This window comes from Ixodes scapularis, unplaced genomic scaffold, assembly GCF_016920785.2.
Source record: "Ixodes scapularis isolate PalLabHiFi unplaced genomic scaffold, ASM1692078v2 PGA_scaffold2__306_contigs__length_199485367, whole genome shotgun sequence".
Classification (NCBI taxonomy): Eukaryota; Metazoa; Arthropoda; class Arachnida; order Ixodida; family Ixodidae; genus Ixodes; species Ixodes scapularis.
In genome coordinates this window covers 105,395,311-105,412,932 of record NW_024609857.1, presented here as the reverse complement: position 1 = coordinate 105,412,932, position 17,622 = coordinate 105,395,311, and the positions used below count along the sequence as shown (strand labels likewise).

Genomic DNA, 17,622 nt, shown 5'->3' with positions numbered 1-17,622 from the left:
TCGACACGATCACTGCATCATTCGGACGTATGCGCTCGTCAACAATCAATCCGTCGACGTATATTTGAATTCGCGTTCGTGGCCAATGAGTGCCGTGACTGCTCTTATCATCGCTTGCGAATGACAGGCTCCACGGTGCGCTTAAAAATAACGGCGGAAGCTTGGAGTCATCGTACGGGTACCCAGGCATGTCACGACCGCGTTATTTCTCATTTAGCTTTTGAGTTGAGGAGGAAAGCTAAGGAGGAAGTTGAAAAATCATTTCCTAACCCCTTTAAAGACGTTAGTGGGCTGTTTGGTGCGTGACTAAGTCCATCATTCCAAGGACTCCCATGACACCCTCAAATGCGTTTCGCGCAGAAAATCACGAGCCTCGATCATCACGCCAACATCGAAGAATCACGGCACCGCTGGGTACGTACAATATATGTTGTTCGATTGATGAGACTCGTTGAATTTCACGTTGTGAGCGGGGAATACCCATGCAGTTCGGCTATCCCGTGTGCTTAAATATTTTTCCACAGTTGTAGATTGACACGGCTAAGGTGCCGTGAAAAAATCACCATGAAATGAAACAAACATTTCAGTTGCGTTTGTTCTGTAGAGCACGGACCCACCAAAAATAGCCCTCATTTGTTTGTTTTTATTTCCAAAAAATAGTACAATGCTTTCTCGAAAACCTCGAGAAATCATATTCGCAATAGAACACAAAATAAAAAATAAAACACGGCAACTTGGCCTCCACCAGCGTCCGGAAGTGCGCCCACGCAGTCTGCCACAGCCCACTGACGAGAAAACCCACAGCCCATCGCAGTCGGGCAACACTGACGTGCACTCTGAAAAAAATGGGACGCGCGCTGTAAATTGCTTCGATCGAGACTGCCGCTGGAAAGGTCTATAGCAGGGGTGGCCAAGCTGAGGCTCGCGAGCCGCGTGCGGCTCTTCGAGTGTTAAAGTGCGGCTCGCGGCTCACTCCTCTCCCTCCCCCCCCCCCCCCTCCTCCTCCCCAAACATACATACTCCCCCGCCTCCCTCCCGATCATACGAGCACTTCCCGAAAAAGAGAAACGGAACGCGTTTTAAATCGAAAGACAGGTAGCGGTTTCTAGTCCTGTGCTACTGCTACCTTATGTGCAGTTGTACTGCTTTTGACTCGGATAGACTCAAAGTAGTTCGAATTCGGAATTATACTTAGTTCGAATCACAATTTTGTTATTTTCTAAATTACTATGCACGAAAATCATCAAAACCAATTAATCGATTAATTAATCGCTTAAAGGATGGCGATTAATCGGGTTAAAGTTTTTAATCGACACTCAGCCCTAACTGCGAACCTAAATTCCTTCATAAAATAATTCTCTTTAGCCACGACTTCGTTCACTGTTTTAAAGGGACCATGAAATGACTTTTTTACTTTTTCCAGATAACTTTTACATTAAACCGTCAATGTTCACTGAATGCCGAACAGGCATCCGTTTTCGTCTCGGTTTATTAACTTTTACACAAAAAATTAACGAAATATCGACTTTTTCTTGACCGCAAAAGAAGCCGTGACGTACGCTGCTTCCGGAACCGGAAGTTCTCTCGGCGGTAGGAGATGGGAGCGTTAGCGGCGACGAGTTGGGGTGCGCCGGTAGGTTTTACTGCGCCGATGTCACCGACGTATTTTCTGAATCGGCGACTCTCATCGCCGCATCGCAGCTGAGCGAAATTCAATGAGATACTTTGCGCTACAGCGACAGCAAGGGACTAGTCCCATACACCGGTATGCCTGTTGGGAAGTGCAGCGAGTCTTCCGGTGAAGACTTCAGAAGTCAACCCAACTGTTATTGTTGGTAAAAGGCGGCCAGTGTCAGTCGTTTGCAAAGCGACGTAGATGGAAACAAATTGCCGCGGCGTTTTTCGCGGTCTCGGAGATGCAGGAGCGAGCCGACGTTAAAAAATATACGTTTGAACTACGAGTGTCAGCAAGAGCCACGTAAATACCTGTTCACACTCGGAGCGGACGCGCGCGTTTGATGGAAGTGCTGTATTCGCGCTGTTGGTAAGCGCTTCGGGACCGATATTTTACGATTGCAACTCGATACTGACGCGACACTCGGCAAAGAAAGGTTGGACCGGTATTGCACGTATACCTCCCACGAACTGTTACAGCTCGACAGTGACGTGCAGTCTGTCAGAATAAAAATGGCATACCAATAACAAAGAGTACATACCGTGTTACGAAGGTAATCCATACAGCGTTTATTTCGGCTCTATATCACACAAAACAAGAAGAGAGAATCGACGAGGGTCTCTTTTCGACGAGTGTTCGTCAACACTGCCTCGGAAAACAAGGGGAAGAGATTGACCTCACCTCTTAATCTAAAATTGAGGTCAGCGATCAAACTATAATACGGGAAGGGTCCACAAGGGTAGCACGGGCATATTCCATTCAGCACGCCAGCCGGTCGTAGGCAGGCAGACGGTCTTGCGACGAAGCAACGCTGCGCCGAGTCGGAGTGCCTGCTAGGCCTATTCTGAGAGCTTCGTCGGAGCGGGATTCGCGGCTGTTGTCGCTCTTCTCGGGTGTTTGTGGATCCAGCGTTCTTGTTCGTCGTGGTCTGTTTTAAGTACATTTTTTTTCTTGCTGCTTGAAGTCGGCACGCGCGAGATGAACACATAGAAAAATAAACGTTCAGTCAGTCAGAGTATTGAGAGGAAGGTAACCAAAGGAAATAACCGTTCTAAGCTGGCCCTGCCCTACTGCGCACGCGCAGTAGTTGCTTCGTTTACCACACGATAGATGGCGCTTGGCTCTCAGCATTATCAAATTTGGCAATTTTTGCCACACATCTCTAATTATGCTACAAAATGTGGATCTGAATATTATTTAACAAAACTTTTAGGAAACATTCGCCGGCTATTTATTGTTTACGATCGCGGTGCTGGTGAGGTAGGCTCTTACCCAATAGGCGATGTGGATTCGGCTGACGTGCACCGATTCTGCGTATGCATCGTAGTGAAAAGGCAGAGCTTTCGAAGGAAAGAAGTCGCAAAAGAGTCCAGTTTTCTTTTAAAAGTTCTATAGCAAATAATTTTTTTTGGCTCCCTAGTTTTGTGTTTTCGTGTTTCTTTTCACACCTTTTACGACGTGCGGTGGATGAAATTCGAGTTTAAAATCATTTCATGGTCCCTTTAATGATCGTCCGTTTTGCAAGAATGAAGGAAGTTCTGTATTTTTACACTAATCTGACTTGTTTACCCTGTATGTTAACCAAAAATGTTTGGGATGTGGGAATAACAGAAGCTATGTGTTATTACAGATAACGGGACGACGTGTTGTAGAGTGATTATTTTAAAAAAAAAACGCCGTTTTTTAGTGTAATATAAACCTTTGTTTTGATTTTTTTCTCGATAATATAAGTATCTTTAGACTATATAAAAAAAAATTGTCTTCTGGACGAATAACATAAGCCCTGCTTTTTAACCGACACGCCTGTCTGTATTTTAATGTAACAAAACCATTTTCTTATCTCGACCGAAATATTCCTGATGTTTCCCGTTATATTACAAACGTGTTTTTTTTTGTTTTTTTTTTTTAAAGGACACATGCAAAGGAAAAAAACATTTTTTTTAGACAGCTTAGATGGAAAAAGGATGTCATAAAACGATTTTACAACGAAGAAAAAAAATTTTTAGAGCTATATTTACGGCGCAAAGCGAATTTGTAGTTGGTGCTCGCGGGAGCCGCCGCTGGTCACGTGGTAGGCCCGTGCGCTGCCGCGCTGCGTCGCCGCCGCACGCTGAGCGTTGTGCGAACGCCGCTTCAACGCGTTTCTCCACGCCGCCGTCGCCGCCGCCGCGCAAGTTCGTCTGCTTCGGGGCGCCGCCGCCGTCGTCTGACCGGCGCACAGGTCTATCACGTCTGCTTGCGCTTTTTCAGGAGTTTCCTTTGGGCTCTAAAAGTTGCTTATTCGTCTTGGTTTTTTGTTATACTTCAAACAAAGATGAATAAGTTACTTTTAGAGGCCATAGGAAGCTTCCGAAAGAGCGCAAGCACCACGTGATAAATAAAGACCAGTCACGTGATAAATACAGACCACTTTTCCGCGGTGCCCGCGGGCGCCAACTACAAATTCGCTTTGCGCCGTAAATATAGCTCTAAAAAATTTTTTTCTTCGTTGTAAAATTGTTTTATGGCGTCCTTTTTCCATCTAAGCCGTTTAAAAAAAATGTTTTTTTTCCTTTGCATGTGTCCTTTAAGTACTATACTTTATTAGGCCGTGACTGCAATCAAAACCACAAGCGGAAGCTAGCTTGCGCTCCTGGCACTGAGAGCTCCATTTCTAGCGCGAGTGCTCGTTCTGCGGAAGAACGCTTCAAAGCAGCGACCTCGAGCTTTCATGGTTGTAACATTGACTGCAGTCTCAGCTTAAGGGTGAACAGAGGACACCACTCGCCAGAGGACACGACCAAACTTGGCGTGCCGGGCAACGCAGTATGCCGGAACACGACAGAGCCGGCCATCGTAACCCGTTATTCGACATCGAGGCCTTCACCTCCCCCAACGATCTGACGCTTATCTCCCGTTTCCTCATCCTGCCATCTTCCGGGACACGAAATGTCTAGCAATGAGCGAACGTCTCCGCACATCCGCCGCCGTCCAGCCGCTCCAAAAAGATAGCTATTACTTCCCGCTGTCAGGGACGGGAACGAAGGGACACATCGCCGTCTCGTAACAAGCCTCCGCGAATAGAAACCAGGTAGGTATAGAATCTCTGGGACCGTATTTAGGGAAACCGAATTACTCTCAATCGGTAGCACGACCGAATCGAATCAAGTCGCCGTCGGTTCACGGGCCGCGAATGAAACACGCTTTCCTTTTTCTTATAGGAACCACGCCCAGAGGAGTGAAGAGCACTCACGCGGCTTCGCTGCCTCAACGGCGGCGCCGACGACGACAACGAGCTCCCAACGACATGACACCGCCGCGCGGGCAGGTGTGCGCAGTTGCTCGGGCAACTGGGGTTTCTTTCCGGCCTTTTGGTGTTGCTTCGTTTCTTTGTGGTTGTTTCGGTCCTGTCCTCCCAAGCGCGGACGATCGGAGAGATAAGTGAACGCGGAAACGCGGTTCCGCGGCCGGAGACACGCGTCAAATTGAAAAATCGCCTTTTTTTTTTTTTTTCTTTTTCTGAACCACCGCAAAGGTAAACGAAAATAGGTTATCCTCGTCAAAAAACACAACAACGCTCAAACTCCCCCCCTCACGGCAGGACACAAAGCGATCCGTTTCCAAATCCGTACGAGCACGAAAAGCGTGGCACACGCGCTCGGCTTTACATGTTTCCTTTTTTTTTTTTTTTTTTTTGCCAGAGAACTTTTTTGTGTGACCGCCAGAAACCTTATTTTCATACGGATTACTTTTTTTTTCCACCTCTCGCGATAACGGCGCCCGAATGAGTGTACGGCCGACGATAAGAGGACACAAAGTTATCACGGTTCATTGGACTTTTAAAGACGGCTAACGTCCCTGTATTTTTCTTTTTCCCTAGAAATGTCGGCTGCCATTGTGAGATGGGCGTCGAGTATAATCCCTCCCAGCCTCAGCCATCCACCTTTTTTTTTTTTTTGCTAAACGGGAGTTTAGTAGATCGCTCCGATGACTCCGATAACGATACCCGATACTCCGCCGACGCTTTTGCGCATGAATCGTATCGTTCTCGCGTATCGTTATCGACGGTATCGGAACGATATTCTAAGGCCCGCTTCAGACGGAGCAATTTCACCCAGCAACTTGACGTCGCAACACCAGCAACACGGGCAGCCCACGTTCGCACGCAGCAACCGAATTGCTACGACTTGCCAACATCGTCATTCAATTTTATTTTTCTTGCACTATTTAGTCGCACAGCTACGCGCTAAAAACGTGTTTTTATGTCTTTGAATGCCGTTGAGAATACTAACTCATCTTTCTGAAAAGCTTTGTTTCCAAAAACGATCCATTTCAAACCAGAACCAAGTCTTTAGCTGTCACCATCACCACCACAGTGGCGTCACGTAAAAATATCGCGTTCCTGATTGCCTGCTGCCGCTTCAAACGTCTCCGAGTTGTCCGAGTTGCTCGTCCGTTTCGAGGCCGGACCCGATTTCAGCAATTCGTGTCGATCTAGGGAAAGCCAGGGAACAACCCACCAGCAACCTCGAAATTGCTGGAAAAGTTGCCCCGTCTGAAGCGGGCCTAAAACTCGGCGTCAACTGCACTGGACTACGTTGTCGAGGCTAGCTTCCACGGTGCCGCAGCTCTGCACTGCTGCGAAAGAGCACGGGGCTTAGTTTTAAGTCTCATTCACACGCGTTGTCGTACGAAAGAGACGCCCAAACAAAGTCACACACATACCCACGCAAGTCGCTTTGACAGCGCATAGGGCACTGCCAAAGCTAAGCTTGACACGACAACGTAGCACGAAAAAGTTTACGCAGAGTATACGGTTCATTTCCTATAGATAGAGAGTTTCAGGGAACCGTTTTTGTACATCCGATGCTGGTCCCTCCGGTACGAACTGCGCATGCGCTACCGCAGAAGACTCGCATATGAGCAGTTCGTACCGGACGGCCCATCGTACCGTATAAGATGTGCAAATACGTTTCCCTAAAGCTCCCTAATAACTGAACGGTCCAAACTATTCGAGACAAGGGAGTTTTCGTTTCTCGTTCGGATAACTCCGATAACAAAACCCGATAATGCACCAGAGCCCTTGCCCATGCATCGTATCGTTATCGGGTATATCGTTACCGGAGTTACCGGAACGATCTACCAAAACTCTTTATTATCGGACAATGTGTTGAAGACAGGCGGCATAAAAAAGAAACGAAGAGCGCGTTCTGTGCGCTACATTAGATGCGCATATTGCCGAAAACACGAGTCGAAGTTGACAGCAGCCTACACAACGTCGACAACATGCATGTCCCGGTGACGGCTCGACGGCGCAGAACACACGCTTCCAAAGTCGCCTCTATCAATCCTCGTTCTTCCCAATTTATGGCTTCAGCTCGAGCCGGTGACTACCTCATCGCCGCCAGTGACAACGCACGCATCCGCTCCCATAGAACGTCGGCTGCTTGGGACAGGCTGAAATATCGACAAGGCCGACCCCGGAAGCAAGGCCGACGCGAAGTACAAACGCACAACCTACTAAGTTCACCCCGAAGCGTGACAGTGCCGTGGAGGCTGCGTTCTCGCCGGTTCAATCAACCGCTTCCCTTTCATCACCTGACCCCGCTCGCGGTAGTCGTGATCACGTGGCGAAAGATAAGACGAATGATTGGTCCACCGAACACGTATAGCTTCCACCGCACTATCGGCTTAGGGGGCGAACGGAGCGTAGGCTCGACGACAGCGTAAACTTTCATTCCTTCCCCCGCCTGGGCCGCCTGGAAAAAAAAAAAAAACCCATCTTGGCAACCTTAAGCTGACAGTGTGGTTGAAGCTACGGGCTCGCTGGACCAGTCATACGTCTATATCTCTCGTCACGTGATCATGTCCCCGCCCATAACGATGCGCAGAGAGCGGGAGACTGATAAGGAATGGGAGGTGGTTGATTGGTCCGGCGAGCGGGTAGCGTCCACCGCTCTGTCAGCTTAGGGGTGAGCGGAGTATAGTACAGGACACGATGCGGAACATGATAAGTGCGAGGCATCAACGTGGTGCAGGACAGCGCGAGGATGACACGGGCGGAAGCCAGAGCGCTGTCCGATAGAGCTTCGCGCGTTGATCTTGGAGGAGCCAATTTCCGCTGGAACTAGTAGAAATCCGTTTTGCCCTTTTCGCGTTAGTGAGGGGAATCTTTTCAGTGTGCACCGTACCCAACAGATGGCATACCGGTGTTATAGGGGGTATTCACTGGATGCCATATTTGAGGGCGCTGTTTAAAGCGCATGCTCAGAACGAGCTCACATTAATAGGCTGCTAACACCGGCAATCTTGATGGCGTGGAATGCACGTTGCAAAAGAACTGCGGAAGCTAGCCGTCAGCACGCGCTCGGCATTCGCGCACAGCTATGGCCGCCAGTATAGTGGAGTTATTGCGAGGTGTCCTTTCGTTTAACTCGTGCACGCTACCAATTTGATTATGCACCAAATAAAATTACTAACGACCATAATCTTCTCGGCAATGACCTTGAAAACATAATGCCATAATCAATTGTGAATTGTTGCTACCAAAATGTTCGAAGTGCAAGTTTTATTCCATTTCCACGCAAGCGTTCCTCATCTCTTTTCCAATATTCTTTAGGCTCACGTGACATCGAATATGTTCGATTTTACAAGTACCCTTAGTGCTCACTTCTCTCATAATCTGTCCTGGGCTAACTGCACTGACTCAATAACTGCCGAAGCTTACGGGACACTTGGTTACGCCCGACGTTGCCTGTACTCCGCATATACCGCTCTACGGCAACTGAGCTACGAAACGTCTGTCAGGCCAAAGAAAGGATATGGAGCTGCTATTTGATCTTCTGATCAAATCTAACTCACTAATACTCAGAACCCCTTCCAAATCGAGCTGCACGTTCGTCCTTCCTAACTATGAACGCACTGTCAGTGTCTCTGCCATGAAGGCCTACCTGTGCCTCCCCACTCTCAGTACTAGGAGCAGATTATCACGTCTCCGTCTCTTCAATAAGATGTCCTCTTGCTCCCCCCAACTCAGACAGGCTTTTCTATTAGATCCCCATCGCTCATCTCGACTAATCTCGACGACATATGAACTCCCTTGGCGTGCGTCGTATCCCCCTACATGGTTCCACTCTTTTACCAACTCATTTCTTCCCCCTGCCATAACAAACTGGAATGATCTGCCAGATGACATAGTATTAATCAGTGACTTAGATGTTTTTAGCTTGGGAAAAGGTTAGTTCGCTTCCGCCGCCGCCCGCAACCACATGCGATACATGTTTCTACTAGTCTTCTATTAACACCATGCGCGCGTCAGTACAAGGTTAAACACACTTCGCAGCAAAAATTAAATTTTCGCGAGATACATTGTTTAAAAATACCCCTCTTACAAAGGAGTAGACATGGTGATGACGGAGTACCTATGTCGACGTCTCTCAGTGAACACAGAGAGGATACGGGTTTTGTTTTGTGTATGTTTACGGAGACCTCGTAGTTTCCGGGGCAAGAGAGTGGGTCCCCTCGAGGTGGGAATATGGCTTCATGACTGCCATCGTTTTCCCTGTCTCCCTGCTAATTTTGCCCTACTCCGCAGGTTTTAATACCAGTGAAATACATTATTTCAGTACCGGTGGTACTGAAATAATGTATTTCAGTACAACCGCAGCCTATACTTCGTTTCAGCTTCGGTCCGAGCGCGGCCGATATTATGAGCCGAAGGGCCAATCAGAGAGCGCAAAAAGCGCAGCGTCATGGCCTGCTCTCTGCTCTTGATCGGACTATCCGGCGGAGGAGCGCGCACAGAGACACGGCGATTACCGGCTGGTCCTATCAACTGCAGAGAGCACGCCATGACGTTTCGCTTTCTGCGCTGTTTGATTGGCCCTTCTGCTCGTAACATCCGCCGCGCTCGGACCGAAGCTGAAACGAAGTATAGAGCCAGAGGTCATTACGATGAGCAGTAAGCATTTACATTAACACAGTGAAAATAAGAACAAATAATTACGTTTTGTCAAAACATAATCAGTCCGGTCTAATATTCGTAAACATGTTTAATTTCCCTGCACAGAAGCTAACTTGCGCGTCGAGTGACGAATTTTAACAAAACTTATCACACACAATTCATCAGAAAACGACCTGCCTAAACAAAAACAATAAGTTTTTTTTTTTCCTTGGATGATTGCACAGCACGACTTGCTCACGAATATGAAAGACGAGACTCTTCCACCATTTCAAGCCTCTTCGGAAAAAAAAACACGTTAAAAGAAAGAACTTTCACGAATGATCTTTAATACGTTTCGTTTTACCAATGCTATCCAGAAGGTAAAACAAGAAATAGAACAGCGTAACCGGTTATCACGTCAAGTTTACGTATATTGCTTCCAGCTGGCCGACCCTCGGAAGACAAATCAGATCCCACTTCACGGGTCTCTGAACGCTCATCCATCGTCACGGCACAACAGAGCGTCTCCGGGTCAACAGAGAACGACTGCAGAGCTTTCTACGAAACGAAACATCGGACAGGAAGGCGCCACGCGCCAAACACAGCCCGATGTCCCCAGACAGATCATCCCGTTGAGAACGTTGCAAGATGTGCCGTCGGTACCCGATGCTCACGACGCTCGCGGAGCAGTAACCTCAGCCACTCGAAATTCTCTATATTTGTGTATACTTTATGTAAGATATTCGACGTCGAGAATCACGAAGCAAGAGCAACAAGAGCACCCCTTTTCAAGGGCATGCACGCTTCGCGCTCGCGTCAGCTGAGGGCCCGAGACAGTCTGCGAAAAGAAGCGAAAAGAAGACGCGTCTGGTCGTGCGTGGCGCTCAAGATTCGCGACCTGCACGAGTCACGCGCCCAGCGTTGAGAGACGGCGGTGCATGGCCGCCAGTGTCACGTTCGAGCGTCGCCGGGGTCGGGCCCGCTTTCTTTCTTCGATACGCGGCGAGGAAGACCCACTGCTCGCTGCAAGGTCACGAATGATCGGACTCTTCTTCTGTGCACAGCGAGCAAAGTGGGAACCAGTGAGCGCAAACCCAGGACATTGTCGTCTCCACTTGACCTTTTGTCCTCGTGTCTGCGATTGTGCTCAGGGTCACCATCTTTGTTTCACTTTTTCAGCCAGTTGTGTTGCACGTAGGTTGTTACTTAAAAGCAAACAAATGGAACACATGCCCGCCCCTCCCCCCTCCCCCAATATGGATCCACGTAAGGCCGCCATGGTTGCATCAGCATCGCCGTCAGCGCGTCACGCATGCAGCCTCACAGTGACTCCAAGACCGATGCGTCTGCCGGTTTACGGAGACCCTCGTCTTCTACCTTCAGCATATCTGCCACTTGGGGCGGGTCGAAGATCAGTTAATGATGACGTAATGCGCAGGTCTTGTTTTATAGGTGCCCTTTCAGGCGTGTGTGTTTGTCCCCCTCGTCGGCCGTCGTCTCCGGTTAGAATCCCCATGTGTAACCTCAACCAGCTAGCCAATTTATTTACCTCGCCTTCTACCTCCCACTCTCTCCGTTTTCGCGATGCACGTCGGTACAATGAACCCCGCTGCCAATAACACGCCTTTAGACAGAAGAAGACTACAGATACTTGCGCGAACGTCGATCCCCACTTGCTTCGGCGAACGCGGGCACTGCTGCACGCTACGCCCTTTCACGTGCACGATTACATCAGGAGTGTGTCGAACGACACAATCGCTACGCCGAGGCTGCCACGACAATGACCCACTTGACTTAGCCTTGCTTGAGCTGCTCCATCATTGACCATCCAATGGGAACTCACCGCGAAGCCACTGCGTTTGCGCAAGTTTGTGGTCATTCCCGATTCATCGTCGTTCCGCGTGTTCTTGAACCAGGCTGGGATCGACACCAGCCTCGAAAGCAAGACGCTTTGGCCTAGTTACAGGGTCATGCCCTATCCGCTTGCGGCCACAGTCTTGTCGACCTGAAAGACGTGAGTCAAGCAGACCCACCAGAAGGCACGCCTTCCGCCTTGTCTAGCAGTGTTCGTTTAGTTGAGCTAAGATGTTATTTCAACGAGGAGTTTGCCGCTAGGCTACAAAGCCAATCTATATTAAAGAAAAAAAAAAAACAAAAACAAAAACAAAAAAAACCTGAAACTGTTTTTGAGAGTGAACTTAACAAAATTATCTCGTATAGTGGCGCTCAAGCATATATACACGGTGGCTTGAGCTAAAACGACGACGTCCAGTGGTTGCGCACAAAGCTATCGAGGCAAGTTCGACCGCCATTATGCTGTATATGTATGAGCGCATCCAATGTCCACAGTGCCCGCCGGTCAGAAGACGAAACCTTAGAAGCAGCTTGAAAACCAAATGCTGGAAATCCCCAACGTATCGACCAAACTATATTTTTCATCGGTGTTAAAAAAAATTTTTAAAAAATCTTCAGGCGGGTTTTTTAATACATGCTGACTTCGGAAGGCCACATGCGAGCGCGTGGCTTTACAAAGTATACTTTCTCGGGTGCATGTATACATGTAAAGCGCGACACAGTTTCCACAAACGACCAATTGCCCTGCTTTTCCTATTTCTTTCTTTAAAGCTATTATCAAAACAAGAAGTGTGATTGAATATGCTTGTACACTCTGGGCGGTAAAGGTAATTGCTTGCCGATATTCTGACCAAGTAAAATGTGGAAATGTGCCACGTCGCGTCGCGTTAACCGTGTCGGACGGTGTACAGATGCGCACAAAACACTTTTGACAGCTGCAGCCTGGTTTGCACATTCCCGCTTGAGTGTGATCGGCTGCGTCGCAAACGCTCGTAACCGCCACAGAGCCCCTTATACTGGGAGAGTTTGGCACTCTTTTCAAGATGCCGACAATCTCGCCCCCATTTTCTGTTATCGAATTTCGAAGCCATTCTATATTAGGCACGCAAGGTTCTGTGACCCACCATTGCAATAAAAGCATTTATCGCTAATGTACGTGTTCTTGGCGCTGCAAACGTAGACAAAAGCTCTAACTCACTTATCTGCTACGATCTCTTAAAATTATATTAGCTTAAACCAGGGATGGGCAGTATTTCAAATACAAGTATTTGAAATACGTATTTCAAATACTTTGTGAATTTTGCATTTGCATTTAATTACAAATTGGGTAATGTATTTGACGTGTGTATTTAAATACTGAAACGTGGGTATTTCAAATACAATTGTAATTAAATACAATTTTGTGGGCGAAAAAACATCCCTCAAATTTATTGTCACGACTCATTTTGCTCATCTTAAGACGTGTCCAGAGCAGGAAGATAACTACGTTCTGCACCGAATGCAGTGTCTCTCAATCAAGCACAAGCATTGAGTGACTTTGTGATTACGGTGCTAGTCCAGGGCAAGAATAGTAACGAAATCGACGTTCACAGGCAGACTGGCTAAATAAGTGCCTGTGTCAACTTGTGATGCTTTCCAGCCTGATTTCCATCCATATTTTCGGCTGGAACATTCTAAATGCGCGGGTCGTCCAGATTTTCGTAACTGGTGCGAGTTGCATCAATAAAAAATTCTCTAGCTAGTGCTGCGCGTCTTGGTCGTCTCGGTTCTTTGTTGGTTTATAGCAAAATGTAATCGACAAAAAAAGCTGCTTGAAGCTCTGTACTTTTTTCACCTATTACGTCCAAGCTAAATACTTTTTTTTTTGTGATTATATTTCTATTACGTTACTAGAGCCTCGCACACTAACTCCCGAGTGTGCGATGCAAAATTAAAATGAGATACCCAGAAACCCGTTGCAGGTGCCCTGAAGTCGCTGACGCAAATTTTGAGGAATGTATTTTGAAAATTATTTGGAGGAGACGAAATACATTTGGTTGTATTTGTATCTTGTACTTAAATGTTTTTTTGTAAATGTAATTAGATTTGTAATTAAATATATTTTTACGAAGTATTTTGTATTTCGATACATATTTGCATGTATTTTGCCCATCCCTGGCTTAAACTTATTCATCTTTCTGAAAAGTGAATTTTGAATACTTTGAATATTAATTAGGTCCCAAAAATGTCCACCGCTAAGATTCAGTGCAGGCTCTGATTCAGTGCAGTACGTGATGGGCGCCATCTAGGAGAGGCGCTGCGTACCTTTGCGCTCAATCGGCAAATCATTTTTTTTTGTTTGAGAAAGCCTAATTTCGTTTAAAACCAAAAGAAATAAAGCTTATTTGTAAGTTTGTTTTTGGAGATCAATAAAAGATAGTCAGTGCTTGAATATAAGTGGCTTGCACAGGACGTCATTTCGGTTGCCCTCCAGAGAAGAGGGGAACAAGGAGCTCCCCTCTGACCCTACTTTGTGCCTCCCGAATTTGCACAGGCGTCGCTATTCTCCCCCCAGAAGATTATAGAAGATTAACCTGTCACTCAAAATTCTTACAAAAGCAGTTTTTCTCTCCTCCTCTTACTTGGTGTTCAAATGTGTGCGATGTGACGTCAGTGCAAGGAGCCTATAGTGACTAATTGCAAGCATAACCAAAATGGCAGAGTACAAGAAATAGTGTTTATGAAACAAGTACTAACCGCACATCTGGACTTGCGCACGTAAGTAGAGTGGCCAAAAGCAAAATCCACCATTTGTGTTATCGTAAAGACCGCTTGTTCTAGCGGGCGACAGGTTCCGCCCATCGGCCAAACTCTGTCAGTATATAAGGCTCTGTTAAAGGGAAGCTACGGAGCTTCTTGGAAAAAATGAGTTAGAAGTGAATTCCAGAGTATTTTTACCCCATGAACCCGAATACCCAAACCCTTTGCTGCGTAAGTATTGTTAAACGCGAGAAAAACGCGAAAGACAGTCGCTGTCCGTGACGTCATCGACGGCTCTTTTGGCTGCCCAAGGCTAGGGAGGCGGGGCTTCAGTCCTATTTTGAAATTGCTCGTATGGCTCTCCGGCGCGTCGCATTGAAATACAATTTTGATATCTGTTAATCTAAAGGCCAAAATGAACGCGATTCAAGCGTTTTTTCTCAAATGTAGAAGTGCCCCATATTCCCTTTAACCGCTAGAGTAACTGTACAGGATTTGCTTACAGAGCCAGAGTATAGCGTTCCGTTTCCTTGCGCCGTCAACTCCGTATTGGCATAGAAGCGGCGACGGTCACCGAACTGGATTCAACCTTCATGAGAGAAAGCGACCTTGCAGGCGCCGAGTTTCGGCCGGAGCATGTTTCTCGCTTTGCGTTTGCGAAAAATACATCATACACTAAGATCGAACGAACTTGAACGAACGAACTTGAAAGTTTCTTGGTCATTAAACATTATGTGCAGCCACCCGGTACAGTATAATCGCGTTGGTTTATAAAGCGAGCGATGTTTTAAAACGTGTTTCCAAAGGCCAAAGGAAGCAGACGACACAAAGGACGATCGTCTGCGGCGCGCGCGGAGAGATACGCAACCGGCACATCCGGGCATTTCGGACCAACGCGTAGCTACGGCTTTCAAAAGGATGACGTTTTCGTCGGCTATTATGTTCTCCCGATGGCATAGAGAAAAACGGGAGATAGATGACGAGAGGACGGTGCACGCCGCAGCTCAGCCACGCCATCCGCGAATCAGGATCTCCTGAAGAAGCGACGGTCGCTTCTCACAGTGCGGTATTGAATCCAACATGGCTGCCCCGGGAGCACCATTACGATACTCTGCTCCGCAAGCGGAGCATATACAATTACTTTAGTAACCGCTTACAAGACGTGCCGTCTTTTGGGTAGTTCTGAAACACTTCCGATCTACGTATATATTGCGCTTCGTTATTCCTCATATAACAAGTTATAACAGACAATATCTGGTAGATAGTGCATCGATTTCACTTCGCAAATACTGCAAAACGTTCGGCCTATTTATACGCGGATCGAAAGTGATCCAGGCCTACCTGATCGATCGCGCATGTCTGCCAGTATATGTCCCCTCGTTGTATGGACGATTGCAAGACAGGCGACTGGTCGCCGCCATGTCTCTGCTCGTGCGGAAAACTCCTTGCAATTGCGAGCTTCCCAAGGATATGTTCACACGCACGATGCACGTGCATGCACGCATGGGGTACCAGTCGGGACGCCATGCTTGCAATTTTCTATACTCAGTCGATGACACTCAAAGGCAAATGTGTGAACCAGTCTTACCGGATTATTGAAAGGCATCGGCAGATGGCGCCGCTTCGTATAATTTTACAGAATGTACACCGTACCTTGATCAAGTCGCACAAAACAAAACGAATAAAAAAAGAGAAGAAACAAGTCGCAACAATTTCTCTCAACAAAAATATAGGATACAGAAAAAAAAAGAGGGAGCATAATTATTTACACGTGCTTAAAAAATAACAAGTGGAGCGGTAATTTAAATTGAAACTGTGCTTCACGAAGGTAACGCAATTATATGTTCCTCATTGACTCTTCCATATCTAACATAAAAGAAAAAAGCCCATAAAATCGAGGGAAAAAAAAAAGAGCATCTTCTCATTATTATAAATGAGCGTTCGCGACGTCCTATATTTGAAGGAAAAACAAAACAAAAAACCTCAGAACGCTCCCCACCCCCCCTTATTTTTTCCACGGAAATAAATAAGAAAAAAGCGTCGTTTTTCATAATGATGGATCTATGCACGTGTTTTTTTGTCCGCCCATTTCGTCACCTTTCATTGTCAACATCGGTCATAAATAGAAAAATTTAGCCGATTGAAACAATCAGCCAAATTCACACTCCAGCAAAACCAGTACAACTCAGCAAAACTAGTACAATTCAATTATATTCCCAGAAAAAAAAAATTACCTGCAACGGCTTTATTTTTTTTTTATGATTTCTTGGGGATATTGGTAAGCAAATCAACCTCAATCAGCGAGGAGATAAACAAAAAAAAAATCATATATGTTGCATACTGCCCAAAACTAACAAAAAAATACAAAAAACAATAAACAGACAAAAAAAAAAAAAAAAAAAACCACTGCCGAAACCCGGGATCGAACCAGGGACCTTTAGATCTTCAGTCTAACGCTCTCCCAACTGAGCTATTTCGGCGGATAGAATAGCTCAGAAATGTTAGAGGTATAAATACACATTCCCGTTTTCTCTTCGAAGGGTCTCACGTGGTCACGAGCATTCTGGTTTGCCGAGTTCGCGTCATGGCGCGTGACCTTCGAACGTTGGGAGACTGCCTGGCGCCGCATCCGACGCCGCGCGCTCGCATGCAAGTCGCACGCACGCACGACGGCGCGTCAACACTCCACCAGTGAACTCACTACCCACATCCTTGCGGCGGGGGGGGGGGGGGGGGGGGGGGGGGGGACACTTTTTTTAGTTTGTCTGAGAACACCCCCTTCAAAACTCTTCCTCCGAATAATTAAAAAAAAAGAAAAAAAACGCAATATTTATTTTGCGCGAAACTTTTCTCGAGAGCGCAGGAGACTAACGGATTGGGGCAACTTCCATGATTGTTTTTATTAAAGCAGAGGATGCTTTATAAGGGAAACTCCACACTCCCAGAGATCTGTCCGTCCGTTCGTCCGTGCACACCCCATGGCAGGGCATGTCAGCGCAACTGGTTTGGTTGTGACTGGGTGTAAAGTTGTGGCGTAACCTGTTCACGTCACGTGACATCCTGTCGCGTGACGCTGGGCCAAATGACGTTACACCATGACGCCAGATCACGTGACTGCGTTACGTGACACCACGACTTGAAACCATAACGTCACGCGTCCTAAACAAACTTAAACAATCGTTCCTTAAATACTGCTTTCCATGCATTCAGAAATAAAAAAAAAGGGTCGCCGCCATTTTTTGAATATTTTTTTTCACCGGTCTATTAATATAATTTTGTGCCTGAATTTACCGCTTTTGATCGGCTAAAGCTCGAAACTCCACTAATAACTATTTTCATTTCATCAACGGATGAATTGCTTTTCTTTCTTCGCGTCAAAGCCTGCAAGCAGTTTTCCCCGGGGAAATCTGCCGTGCGAGTACTCGAGATTTGT

The 17,622-nt window shown here is 46.8% G+C and overlaps 1 protein-coding gene and 1 non-coding gene across 2 annotated transcripts in view; both read right to left on the bottom strand.

The window, feature by feature from the left end:
• LOC8040254 (solute carrier organic anion transporter family member 5A1) overlaps positions 1 to 17,622 on the bottom strand; it is a 667,105-nt gene that overhangs the window by 190,099 nt on the left and 459,384 nt on the right. The window lies entirely within an intron of this gene.
• Positions 16,597 to 16,669, bottom strand: Trnaf-gaa. The gene has a single exon. It is a non-coding gene; the product is annotated as a tRNA-Phe (tRNA).